This window comes from Geotrypetes seraphini, chromosome 9 (genome assembly GCF_902459505.1).
Source record: "Geotrypetes seraphini chromosome 9, aGeoSer1.1, whole genome shotgun sequence".
NCBI classification, from domain to species: domain Eukaryota; kingdom Metazoa; phylum Chordata; class Amphibia; order Gymnophiona; family Dermophiidae; genus Geotrypetes; species Geotrypetes seraphini.
The window spans coordinates 84,083,901-84,098,296 of record NC_047092.1 but is presented as its reverse complement, the minus strand read 5'-3'; the positions used below and the strand labels follow the sequence as shown (position 1 = coordinate 84,098,296).

Here is a 14,396-nt window from a genome sequence, read left to right as displayed (position 1 = left end):
AGAGAGCTACTCCTCCATCTTTTTGACCATCTCTGTCCTTCCTAAAAAGATTATATCCTGGTATGTTTGCATCCCATCCATGTGATTCACTGAACTATGTCTCTGTGATAGCAAAAATATCTAGATCTGCCTGTAACATCAGGTCTTGCAGATCATGAACTTTGTTGCTTAGACTGTGAACATTTGTGGTCATCACTTTCCAGCTATTTTTCAGCAGTAACCTCCTTTTTCGTATACATTTTTGTTTCCTTTCACTTTCCGTTGCAATGCTAAGAAATGAGTTGCTGATATTGTTTATGTTGCAATCTTTACTTTTGCCGGGGGTGGTCTCTATAATTGTTCTTCATACATATACCACCCCCACCTTCTAGTTTAAATGCCTAGAAACATATTGTCTAAATTTCTCTGCAAGGTTTCTTTTTCCTGCTGTAGTAATATGTAGCCCATCAGTGCAATATAGCTTCTTGTCCTTCCATATATTTCCCCATCCTCCTATGTACCTGAAGCCTTCTTGATGACACCAGGCTTTGAGCCACCTATTAAAGTCCTCTGTGTTTTTCACTCTTTGCTCTCCCTTTCCATATGCAGGCAATATTTCAGAAAAAGCTAAGGTCTTTACAAAAGGTTTCAAGCCCTCACCAAGCTCCCGAAAAGCTTTCTGTGCTGCAAGTGTGGAGTTGTTGGCCAGGTCATTTGTTCCCAAATGGATAACAACATCAGTTTTAAAATCCTTAGTTTCTTCCTTAATTATAGTCAGTAAAGGGAGTGCTAAAGGAGGACAAAGCCATCACCGACAAACTGAACACATTTTTTGCATCTGTATTTATTGACGAGAATATAAACAACATACCAGAAGCCAACAAGGTCCCGCATGAATGACTACTTCGAAAAATTGTGAGCCAAAGAATCGAGGGAGAAATACTCATGTGGATTAAAAACTGGTTGGTGGATAGGAAATAGAGAGTGGGGATAAATGGACAATACTCGGACTGGAAAAGTGTCACGAGTGGAGTGCCGCAGGGTTCGGTGCTTGAACCTATGCTCTTCAACATATTTATAAACAACCTGGAAATTGGTACGACGAGCGAGATGATTAAATTTGGGGACGATACAAAGTTAATCAGAGTACTGAAGATGCAGAAGGATTGCGAAGACCAGCTACGTGACATAAAACACGCTTGAGAAATGGGCTGCGACATGGTAAATGAGGTTTAATGTAGATAATTGTAAGATGATGCATGTCAGTAACAAAAATCTTATACATGAATACAAGATGTCCGGTGCGGTACTCGGAGAGACCCCCCTAGGAAAAAGTCTTGGGAGTATTGGTCGACAAGTCAATGAAGCCGTCTGCGCAATGCGCGGCAGCTGAGAAAAGGGCAAACAGAATGTTAGGATTGATTAAGAAGGGGATCACGAACAGATCGAAGAAGGTTATTATGCCACTGTACTGGGCCATGGTACGCCCCCACCTGGAATACTGTGTCTATGTAAGGCTAGTCTCAGTTAGGGCACTAGTCTTTGACCTAAGGACTGCCGCGGGAGCGTACTGCTGGGTCTGACCCAGCATCGGCAATTCTTATGTTCTTAATACAATAGAGTTAAACTGACCAAAATTCATTGATTGGAAAAATATACATATGATTGGTGAAATCAAGTAAATATGAACTGAAAAGTATTTGGTTAACTAGATAGAAAGAAAAGAATAAAAGGACAAAAGACTTAGCGATCCCAACCCGATTCATTAAACTTACCCCAGATTCGATCCACACCCGATCTGATCCACACATGCAAATGAAGGGGAATGGCATGCAAATATAGGTAGGCAGGGATTCACAAAAAGAAATGAGGGACACCGACTGGGCTGCCGATCAAAAAATAAGCGACTGCTGAGGACCAGTTGCTCAGGCCCTCTCTGACTGCTCTGCTCTCTGTCGCCCTGCTTTCTGCCCCGACTGTCCTTTCCTGCTCTCTGCCACCCTGAAATTCTGCCTATATGCCTCTCCCCAGAGCCTGTCTCCCTTGTCGGATGCTTCTTTGGAATCCAGCTCTTCCCCTCCTTGCGTAGCAGCAGTGGAGATGCCCTGCAGTAACCTGTTCTGCCACCCTGATTCTGCCTTGTGCAAAAACCCTGCTTTCTGCTGCCCTGCCTTTAAACAAATGCCAAAAAAAGCCAGCCAACTTTTTTTTTCCTGTAACTGCCTCTGTTAAGTTTTCTGCACCAACTCTCCTTCTCTCCTACTTTCTGCTGCCCTTCCCCCGCAGTGCGAGCCTGCAGTTTTAATCCATGGGTTTAAAGTGGGGCTGCACTATGGGGAAGGGCGGCAGAGAGCAGGAGAGTTGGGGCAGAAAACTTGTGAGTAACCAGCAGCTTTCATTGGTAATTTCCTCATCCCCCTGCAGCGTGTTCTGTTCCAGCCCTCCCCCCTCCCGTTTTGACCTCGCTTGTTGAGAGCCAGTGCATGCACAGATCATCTACAGGCAAAGAAGATGGTCTGCGCATGCGTCGGGATCACCGGAGAGCAATCCATGTGGTCGGCTGGGGGCATGATTCTGATCACCCTCATTTGCATGAGAGTGCTTCGTGAATCAGCCCCCCGGTCACGAATCGGATCCAATCCATGGCCTTAGTAAATCTAGCACAAAGACAGGTATAGATTTGTTCATCATATGGAGATAGGTTTACAAGATTAAATTGGCATGTTTATTAAGACAGAGGGACTAGATAGAGTTGGCTCTGTTTGTTGAATATCAAGGAAATTATAGAAAGGGACTGCAGAACAAAAAGGATTAGGTGATTTTCTGTTTATATACGAGGGGGTGCTAAGATGTTCTCAGCCCAACAAATTTCCTAAATTTTAAGCATTATTTTTGCCACTGTAGCTGAAAAGAGTGTTTTATTTTGCAAAGTGACAATTTGTAGAATTGTAATGCTATGTTTTGATATTGTTTCAGATCATTGATTGAACCATGTTAACGAAAAGTGTGGAATTTTCAAGTGTGGAACTCCAGGCCATCATGAAGTTCTTATTCCTGCAGAAGAAAACTCCAAAGGAAATTCGGGAATGTATGATGCAAGCCCATCATACTCCACAGTGAAGAAGTGATATGCAAACTTTCAGTGTGGAGATTTACTTTGGTTTGGAGATTCCAGCATAATTAAAAAATCTATTGTTAAATTATCATCAGATTGATTACTCAAGATAGAAAGTAAATCTAGGGACCTGGGATTAATGCCAAATTAAGATCTATCTTGTGAATCTCATTTGCATGAACTTACACAGAAATTTTATTTTTCATCTGTGGCACTTGAGAGTTATATCTACCTTTAGCCAAGGAAATTTTAGAATTTTAGCACAGGCAGTTCTGGCTCCTTACTTGGACTATTGTAATTCTTTGTATATTTTGTTTTTACTTGAATTGCATCAGAAATTGCAGTTTCTGCAAAACACAGCTTCACAGCTGATTTTTTTCTTTAGGCAAATTTAGTGAGAATTCTATCTGATGAAGGTTCTGACTACTTGCCCTGAGAAGAAACTCATGACCCTGTCTGGAGATGAAAAGAAGCCCCAGAAACTCCAGGAACTGGGAGAATGCTAAGCATCCCTTCCTGAACTTGACAATGCCTACAGCAGAGACACTATTGTCCCTACCGTGCCTTTGTACACCCAATGAGATAGAGCCCGGAGCACCTGCTGTCTCAGGAAGGGTGGATGTGGACCCCCTGCTGGCGGAATTCTGCCTCAACTACAATCATGTTGATGAAAGTGTGGGAGTCATTGCGAGGTTAAGGGACAGAGCTATGAAATGGAAATGCAGTAGCAGAACATGGAAACGTAGAAACCTGCAATACTCAGGGCAGAATGAAATATGGAAGTAAATCTCTGGGAGATCCAAGGACATTAGAAACTCCCCTGGAGAAAGCAGCTAGCACCGTGTACTCTGTTGTCCATTTGGAAAAAGAGAAATCGCAAGAAATGGGTTACCGAATGTAGAACCAGAATATGTCTCCGATTCCTAAGCCCCCATTCGTGGACTGGAACAGGGTTCAGCATCTTGAAGACTAAAAGGCACTGCAGAACATCACAGACCTGGACTCTGTTGCCATTGACTTGCCAGAATTCAGAAACCAAGCCAGAGGCAGGCAAAGGAGGACTAACAAATATCCGATGAAAGTCGAGTCCACTCCTGACAAAACGGTAGAAGACAGCTTACGAGTGAGATTTGTCACCACACCCACCCAGGCAACATCGGCACATTCTTCTTTTTTTATTTTTTGAGGCATAACCACTGCACAGGAACTTGAAGATGCCTGGAATTGGAACTGGGGTAATGTGATTGTAGCCCTAACAACACCTGCAGAAGGAACGAAAAGAATGATGATCCCCTCCCGACGTCCAGTAAAACTGGTTCACAGGGAGCAACATATGGTGGTGTTCACAACATCTGAGTAGAGGTCATCCAGACCTATCCCAAAAAGAATCTGACCCTTGAAAGGACGGCCACTGAAGGGGATCCTTTAAGCACCAGCCTAATCCAAAGATGTGCTCACCTGGGAAGTAGCGATCATCAAACGGTTTGGTTTGATATAACGGCTAAAGTGGAGAGCGGCCGCACGATACTTAAAGTCCTAGATTTCAAACGTACGGACTTTAATGCAATGGGAGAGTATCTGAAGAAAGAGCTGTTAGGATGGGAGGACATAAGAGAAGTGGAAAGATAGTGGTCTAAGATGAAAGGAACGATAAAAATGGCTACGGATCTTTATGTGAAGAAAATAAATAAAAACAAGAGAAAAAGGAAGCCAATATGGTTCTCCAAACTAGTGGCGGAGAAAATAAAGGCGAAAGAGTTGGCATTTGTGAAATATAAAAAAACCCAAGAAGAGCAGTGCAGAAAGTGAATCTGAAAGAAGCCAAGAGAGAGATATGTCTGGTGAAAGCACAGGCGGAAGAACAAATAGCTAAAAATGTAAAAAAGGAAGACAAAATTTTTTTCAGATATTAGTAAAAAAGAGGAAGATGAAAAATGGAATTGCTAAACTAAAAGATGCTGGGAACCGATATGTGGAGAGTGATAAGGAAAAAGCAAATGTGCTATACAAATACTTCTGTTCTGTGTTCACAGAAGAAAATCCTGAAGAAGGACCGAGATTGTCTGTCAAAGATACATGAGAAAATGGAGTAGATTCTGAGCCGTTCACGGAGGAGAGTGTTTATGAGCAACTTGAAAAACTGAAGGTGGACAAAGCGATGGGACCAGACGGGATCCATCCCAGGATACTAAGGGAGCTCAGAGAGGTTCTGGCGAGTCCTATTAAAGACTTGTTCAACAAATCTCTGGAGACGGGAGTGGTTCCTGGGGATTGGAGGAGAGCGGATGTGGTCCCTATTCACTAAAGTGGTCACAGGAATGAAATGGGAAACTACAGGTTGGTGAGCCTCACTTCAATTGTTGGAAAAATAATGGAAGTGTTGCTGAAAGAAAGGATAGTGTACTTCCTTGAATCTAATGGGTTACAGAATCTGAGGCAACATTGCTTTACAAAAGGTAAATTGTGCCAAACGACCCATAGTGGTGAACTGGGTTAGAAACTGGCTATCGGACAGACGCCAGAGGGTGGTGGTTAATGGAAGTCGCTCGAAGGAAGGAAAGGTGACTAGTGGAGTCCCTCAGGATTCGGTGCTGGGGCCAATCCTGTTCAATATGTTTGTGAGTGACATTGCTGAAGGGTTAGAAGGAAAAGTGTGCCTTTTTGCAGATGATATCAAGATTTGTAACAGAGTAGACACCGAAGAGGGAGTGGAAAATATGAAAATGGATCTGCAAAAGTTAGAGGAATGGTCTAATGCCTGGCAACTAAAATTCAATGCAAAGAAATGCAGAGTAATGCATTTGGGGATTAATAATCGGAAGGAACCGTATATGCTGGGAGGTGAGAAGCTGATATGCACGGACAGGGCCGCCATCAGAAATTTCTGGGCCCCTTACTGAGCAATCCTATTGGGCCTCCCACGCACCCCTTCCCCCTCCCCCGACACCCCCCCCCCCTTCCATGGGCCGAATACACACATACTTTTCTCTGTCACCGCACTCTTTGACCAAAAGATTTGTAAGCCTGCAACCACGTCAAGGTAGACTCTTTCAGCAGGGCCCTAACCTAAACTAAACTAAACTAATCTATACCTATCTATTCTAAACTAACATATGTCTAATACTGAACTAATAACAAACTAACAAACATCTGCATAATAAATAACTAATAAATAATAGTGCTAGTAGCTATAATTCACTTTTGAATGTAAAATCTCAGTTAAGGATTTCTTTTGACCTTTGTAGGCCAGAAGTAGATCACAATTCCACTGGAGGTCTCTGTTGCAGGATTAGCTGCTCTAATCGGATACCATCATAGAAACATAGAAATAGACGGCAGATAAGGGCCACGGCCCATCTAGTCTGCCCACCCCAATGACCCTCCCTACCTGACTCTGCGAATAGATCCCACATGTCTATCCCATTTGGCCTTAAAATCTGGCACGCTGCTGGCCTCAATGACCTGAAGTGGAAGAATGTTCCAGCGATCAACCACCCTTTCAGTGAAGAAGAACTTCCTAGTGTCACCGTGCAGTTTCCCGCCCCTGATTTTCAACGGATGCCCCCTTGTTGCTGTGGGACCCTTGAAAAAGAAGATATCTTCTTCCACCTCGATGCAGCCCGTGTGATACTTGAATGTCTCGATCATATCTCCCCTCTCTCTACGTTCCTCGAGTGAGTAGAGCTGTAACATCCCTAGCCGCTCCTCGTATGGGAGATCCTTGAGTCCTGAGACCATCCGGGTGGCCATTCTCTGGACCGATTCCAGTCTCAGCACATCCTTACGGTAATGCGGCCTCCAGAATTGCACACAGTACTCTAGGTGCGGTCTCACCATGGATCTATACTACGGCATAATGACTTCAGGTTTACGGCTGACGAAACTCCTGCGTATGCAACCTATGATTTGCCTTGCTTTGGAGGAAGCTTGCTCCTCTTGATTTGCAGTCTTCATGTCTTCACTGACGATCACCCCTAAGTCTCGTTCTGCTTCAGTTCTTGTTAGGATCTCGCCATTAAGGGTGTAAGTCTTGCATGGATTTTGGCTGCCCAGGTGCATGACTTTGCATTTTTTGGCATTAAAACTGAGTTGCCAGGACCTAGACCAGCGCTCCAGTAAAAGTAGGTCGTTCATCATGTCATCTGGTATTGAATAATTGTCTGTTGTGCTTTTGCTCACCATATTGCTCAGTTTGGCGTCATCGGCAAATAATGTTATTTTACCTCGGAGCCCTTCTGCCAAGTCTCTTATATAGATGTTGAACAGGATCGGGCCCAGGACGGAGCCTTGCGGCACTCCATTTATCACCTCCGACGTTTCGAACAGAAAAAGAATTCCGATCGATATTGATCAAACGGATTAATAAAAATGTACAAAATTATTTACAATCGATTATTTAATTGATCAGAACTGATTGATCTGACAAAATAATTAATGTGTCTGCTAGCCCTTACATATCTGACCGAGCACATATCTGAACATACATATCTGACCGTATATCTAAACACACACATCTGAGCGCATATCTGAACACACACATCTGAGCGCATATCTAAACATACACATCTGAGCGCATATCTGAACATACACATCTGTATGATCCCATCCTCCTCAGCTTGCCTATAGCTGCATCATGCATGTTAAAAATGTATGATATGTTGATATGTGCACCTTCCTTCCTTCCCATTCATCCTCCTCAGCCTGTCCTTACACATCCACAGCTGCATGTTAATGATGATTACATTACATTACATTAGTGATTTCTATTCCGCCATTATCTTGCGGTTCAAGGCGGATTACATTCAAACTAAAACCAAGAATTACATTCAAATTAAAAGGAATAGAATAAGCGATGACATAGAATTTTTTAAGGTAATAAACATTGGGTAAAGAGTTACCAAAGGGAAATGGAGGTCTTTAGAAGATAAGAATAGGGTGAAATTATGGGTTTTAGATAACGTTTGATAGATAAAAGAGTATTAGAGAGATCTAAGGGTAAATAGAGTGTTAGATATTTGGTTGGGATTGGTTGTGCTGGATAGGTTTTATGTGTTTTTTGAAGAGTATGGTTTTAATATCTCTCCTGAAGGCTTTGTAGTCTGAAGTCGAAGATAACAGAGTAGTGATTTTTCTGTTCAGTTTAGTTGCTTTGGAGGCTATTAGGTTGTCATAAAGTTTTTTTCGTTTGACATCTTTGGATGATGGGTGAGAGAAAAGTGAGTGGGATCTTCTGTGTCTGATTGAGGAGGATTGATTTAGTCGGCTATTCCAGTAGGTTGGGCTCTCTCCATTGAGTAGAATTTGAAGTGTACTCTCGCTTCTATTGGAAGCCAGTGCGAGTCATGGTATGCCTCTGTGATATGATCATATTTTTTAAGGAAATATACAAGTCTCAGGGCTGTATTCTGTATTGTCTGCAATTGCTTCATCATGGTCATGGGACAAGGTAGGTATAGTATGTTGCAATAGTCTATCATCCCAAGGATAAGAGATTGTACCAATAGTAGGAATTGCTTCTTTTCGAAGAATGTTCGGATTTTTCTTAGATTTCTCATGGTCATGAACGATGTCTTTATTATTTTGTTAATTTGGGGTTGCATGGTGCAGCCTCTGTCAATTGTGATTCCTAGCAATTTTAGTGTAGGTTGTATTGGGTATGAAATTGAGTTTATGATGTATATGTTATGATGATAAATAAGTGCATATAAGCACATCATTAACATGCAGCTATGGATGAATATATAATGATGTTATGAGTGTGCACCTCTTCCTTCCCATCCTCCTCAGCATGTCACATACAGCATGTTACATTACACAGACTTTGTGTAATATAACATGCTGTATGTGACATGCTAAGGAGGATGGGAAGGAAGAGGTGCACACTCATAACATCATTATATATTCATGAATCAATCTGATAATCATCACCACCAGGCTGTGTGTGTTATGGGATGGAGGAAGAAAGGTGCATGTTTAAATTGCACGGGGACAGAAATCCCACCCGTCCCCACCCGTCCCCTTGAGGACTCCCACCCGTCCCCGTGAGGAATCCCCTCCGTCCCTGCCCGTTCCTGCGAGGAATCCCCTCCGTCCCTATAAACTATAGAAATAGTTATTTCATTTAATTATGCTACTGAATTAAAGGCTCTGGTAGAAACCCATTTAAAAATAAGCAAAAAGACTTTATTAATTTGGAAATATTAATTGGGAAGAATACATACTTTGTAAACGGGTTTCTACCAGAGCCTCTAATGTTTATAAATTTTTATCAACTAAATATAACAGGGAATTCAATTAAATAAATCAGAATGTCCAGCTACTAAAACCTTTATTCAATTTATTTGGTATACATTCTGATATAAATTTTTATCAACACAACTAATATACTACTTTATCCTGAAGCAAAAAAAAAAAAAAAAAAAGAATTTTTTTCCTACCTTTGTTGCCTGGTTTCTGCTTTCCTCATGTTCTCATTTAATTCCTTCCATCCACTGTCTCTCTTCTTTCTGCGTCTTCCATTTGCTCTGTTACTGTGCCTCTCCATTTCTCCCCCCTCCCAAATTGGTCTGGCACCCATCTTCTTCCCTCTGCTCCCCCCATAGTCTGGCATCTCTGTCTTCTTCCCTGCCAGTGTCTTCTCCCCACTCTCTCTTCCCCATTTCCTTTCAGCGTCCTTCTCCCCCCCATCTTCCCCATGTCCTGTCAGCATCCTTCTCCCCTCTCTGTCTTCCACATTTGCTTTCAGTGTCCTTCTCCCCCCTGTCTTCCCCATGTCCTTTCAGCGTCCTCCTCCCCCTCTGTCTTCCCCATGTCCTTTCAGCATCCTTCTCCCCCCTCTGTCTTCCCCATGTGCTTTCAGCGTCCTTCTCCACCCCTTTGTCTTTCCCATGTTCTTTCAGCGTCCTTCTCCACTCCTTTGTCTTCCCCAGTGCTTTCAGCGGCCTTCTCCCCCCTCATTTTTACCCATTTCCCTTAAGCGTCTTTTCTTCTCCACTCCACCTTTCCTCCCTTTCTCCTTCCCTGCCCCTTACCTTTGTGGCGCTTCCCCACCCGACCGACAACAGAACAGGCCCGATCGGACAAACCTCCCTGCCCTGTAGCCGCGAATCTAAATTACCTTCTTACAGCAGCTGGAGTATTGAAGCTGCTGTAAGAAGATAATTTAGATTCGCTGCTACAGAACAGGGAGGTTTGTCGGCCAGGCCTGTTGTCGGTCGGTCGGGGGAAGCGCCACAAGGCTAAGGGGACCTGACCGGCTGTGAACACTCCCCCCCATGGCTGCACCCGGGGCGGACTGCCCCCCCCCCTTCGGTACACGACTGCCTTTTCCCTACCTGCCCTGCCGCAAGCAGCTGACCAGAAGTCTTCCCGATATCAGCGCTGACATCGGAGGAAGGGAGGGCTTTGCTTAAGCCCTCCCTCCGACGTCAGCGCTGACATCGGGAAGACTTCCATTCGGCTTTGTGCTGCGGCATGGCAGATAAGGAGAAGGAGAGGAGACTATGCTTGTGACCCTGGGGGAGCCCGGGCCCCCTGTCAGCTCCGGGCCCCTGAATGCAGGACTTGTAGTACTGCCCTGATGGCGGCCCTGTGCACGGACGGGGAGAGGGACCTTGGGGTGATAGTGTCTGAGATCTAAAGGTGAAAAAACAGTGTGACAAGGCAGTGGCTGCGGCCAGAAGGATGCTGAGCTGTATAAAGAGAGACGTAGCCAGTAGAAGGAAGAAGGTGTTGATGCCCCTGTACAGGTCATTGCTAAGGCCCCACTTGGAGTATTGTGTTCAGTTTTGGAGACCGTATCTTGCGAAGGACGTAAGAAGACTTGAGGCGGACCAGAGGAGGGCAACGAAAATGATAGGAGGCTTGTGCCAGAAGACGTATGAGGACAAACTGGAAGCCCTGAATATGTATACCCTAGAGGAAAGGAGGGACAGGGGAGACAGGGGAGGGACTGGAATACTGCATTCAGTATTGGTCGCCGCACCTCAAGAAGGACATGGCGGTACTTGAGAGAGTCCAAAGGAGAGCAACAAAGCTTGTAAGAGGGCTGGAAAACTGCCCATACGCCGAGAGGCTGGATAAGCTGGGTCTCTTCTCTCTGGAAAAAAGGAGGCTCAGGGGAGATATGATAGAGACCTTCAAGATCCTGAGAGGCATAGAGAGGGTGGATAGGGACAGGTTCTTCAGACTGAGAGGGACAACAGGTACGAGGGGGCACTCGGAGAAACTGAAGGGGGATAGGTTCAAGACAAATGCAAGGAAGTTTTTCTTCACCCAAAGGGTCGTGAACACATGGAATGCGCTCCCGGAGGAAGTGATCAGGCAGAATACAGTACAGGGATTCAAACAGGGATTGGACGGATTCCTGAGGGACAAAGGGATCGTAGGGTACTGAAACCAAGAGGTGATTCAGACAGGTCGTGACCTGTTGGGCCGCCGCGGGAGTGGACTGCTGGGCGGGATGGACCTGTGGTCTGACCCAGCAGTGGCACTGCTTATGTTCTTATGTTCTTATATGATTCAGACGTTCAAATACTTTAAGGGTATTAACGTAGAACAAAATCACTTCCAGAGAAAGAAAAATGGTAAAACCAGAGGACATAATTTGAGGTTGAGGGGTGGTAGATTCAAGAGCAATGTTAGGAAATTCTACTTTATGGAGAGGGTGGAGGATGCCTGGAATGCGCTCCCGAGAGAGGTGGTGGAGAGGAAAACGGTGACTGAGTTCAAAGAAGCATGGGATGAACACAGAGGTTCTAGAATCAGAAAATAATATTAAATATTGAAATAAGGCCAGTACTGGGCAGGCTTGCATGGTCTGTGTCTGTATATGGCCGTTTGGGGGAGGATGGGCTGGAGAGGGCTTCAATGGCTGGGAGGGTTTAGATGGGATGGAGTAGGTTTTAACGGAGATTTCGGCAGTTGGAACCCAAGCACAGTACCAGGTAGAGCTTTGGATTCTTGCCCAGAAATAGCTAAGAAGAAAAAAAAAAAAAAAATTTAAATTGAATCAGGTTGGGCAGACTGGATGGACCATTCGGGCCTTTATCTGCCGTCATCTACTATGTTACTATGTTACTTTATTCCATGGTCATCCAATGGCCCCACCGCTTCCTTCGTGGGTCGTTTCCCTTAATATATCGAAAGACCAGCTTGAAAGTTTTTTGCCTCCTTGGCTATTTTTTCCTCGTAGTCTCTTTTGGCCTCTCTTACCGCCTTGTGGTACCTGCTTTGATATGGTTTGTGCTTTTTCCAGTTTTTGTCCGTTTTTGACTTTTTCCATTCCTTAAACGAAGTCTTCTTGTCTCTGATTGCTTCCTTCACCCGCTACAGTGAGCCCGCTACAGTTAGCTCTTGGATCCCTTGTTGATACGCGGTATATATAGATTTTGTGCCTCGGTGACCGTGTCCTTAAAAAGGGACAATGCTTGCTCTAGCGTTTTTACAATGCTTATCCTCTTCTTAATCTTCTTCCCCACCATGAGTCTCATTCCTTCGTAATTCCCTTTTCGGAAGATCAGCGTCATGGCCGACATTCTGGATCGATGTTTTGCCCCGTTTCCAGATTGAAGCGGATCATGTTGTGATCACTGCTTCCCAGCATCCCTTCTATACCTTGCGCCGGTCCTCATAGTCCATTTAGAATTAAGTCTAGAATTGCATTTCCTCTCGTATTTTCCTTGACAAGTTGTTCCAGAAAGCAATCGCCTACAGCAGGGCTGCCCAAGTCCGGTCCTCGAGATCTACTAGTAGGCTAGGTTTTCAGGATATCCACAATGGCCTACAGCATCCAGGAACTTGGTCCCCCCTACCACAGCCGGAGGTCCCTAGGTTGTAGTCTATCCCCAGATAATTGAAGTCATTCATGATAACTGCGTTGTCTCCCTTGCAGTTGCATTTAATCTCATCTGTCATCTCTCCATCAATTTCTTCAGACTGCCCTGGGGGGTCGATAGTAGATGCCGATCTTCGTTTCTGTTCCTTTTGTTCCCAGAATTTTGGCCCATAGAGACTCTACCTTATTTTACTTTTCTGGCGTGTTCTCTCCGGTAGACCCAATTCCCTCTTTGATGTATAAGGCAATACCCCCACCTTTTTGACCTACTCTGTCTCTGCGGTATAGCTGGTATCCCGGTAGCAGTGTCCCAGGCATTTTCCTCATTCCACCATGTTTCTGTGACGCCAATGATATCAATGTTATCTTTTTGTGCCATAGCTTCCAAGTCCCCCATCTTATTTCTTAGGTTTTTTTGTGTTTGTGTACATACACTTGAGTTTGCGGCCTGTTACTTTCTTGCAATTCCTTCCCTCTTGTGTCCCTTTTGATCCGTCAGGATTTCTGACTTGCTTATGATCCAGTGAGTCTTCCCCGCTATCTTCTTGCACGGTATCCTCTGGGTATACTCTTGGTCAACTGTCGGCTTTCCCCTTCCTAGTTCAAAAACTTCTCAATTTCTCTCTTGATGTTGCTTGCAAGTAGCCTCATTCCGTCTCTGCTGTGATGGAGTCCATCCCTCCTGAATAGCTTGCTCTTCCCCCAGAATGTTGTCCAGTTGCGCACGAATCCTTCTTCCTCACACCAGCGTCGCATCTACGTGTTGACTGCTTGCAGCTCCATCTGCCTCTTCTCGTCAGCCCTGGGTACTGGCAGGATCTCTGAGAATGCGACCCTCTGCATTCTGGTCTTTAGTTTCCCTCCTAGCATTTGGAACTGGTCCTTCAGTCTTTCCCTGCTGTAGTTCCTGTTGCTCACGTTGTATGTCTCCACATGGATCACCATCGCCATATCTTCCTCTTCCATGCTGTCGATGATCCTGTTGATTCGGCTCACTATATCTTCTACCTTGTCTCCCGGTAGGTAGGTCACCAGCTGATCCTGTCTTCCTCCCGCTATGTGTCCCAGATTCTCTAAATGGCACCATTATTGGCGGCTGCCTTAAAAGTAGCCTTCGATCACGTGTCAATCATGAATTAACTATTCAGTGGGCGGGTACAGTGGCGTTAAGCTATAGAAAGGGATATGGTGCCTTGATAAAACCCCTTCGGGTGAAACATGTTGGCGGTATAAATCTCTGAAAGCATAACCACAAGTTTTAAGCTAAGTACTTAAACTATTTATACACTAAGGAGGAAAAAGTATTTATAAATTTAATAGCAAAGTATGGAAGATCCAGTGAGGAAGTAGTGCATAAAGCCTGACACAATGAATTTGTATGAGTGCTAGGTGGTACTTCTGAGGATCTATAAACTTTGTACTATTTACTGTGAAGAGAGTTAGGAGGGGTAAGAGAATATACACCCT

General features: G+C 44.4%; 1 protein-coding gene across 1 annotated transcript in view; it reads right to left on the bottom strand.

Moving 5' to 3' along the window:
- The window catches only part of DGKI (diacylglycerol kinase iota), a 1,086,779-nt gene that overhangs the window by 17,911 nt on the left and 1,054,472 nt on the right, over positions 1 to 14,396 (bottom strand). The window lies entirely within an intron of this gene.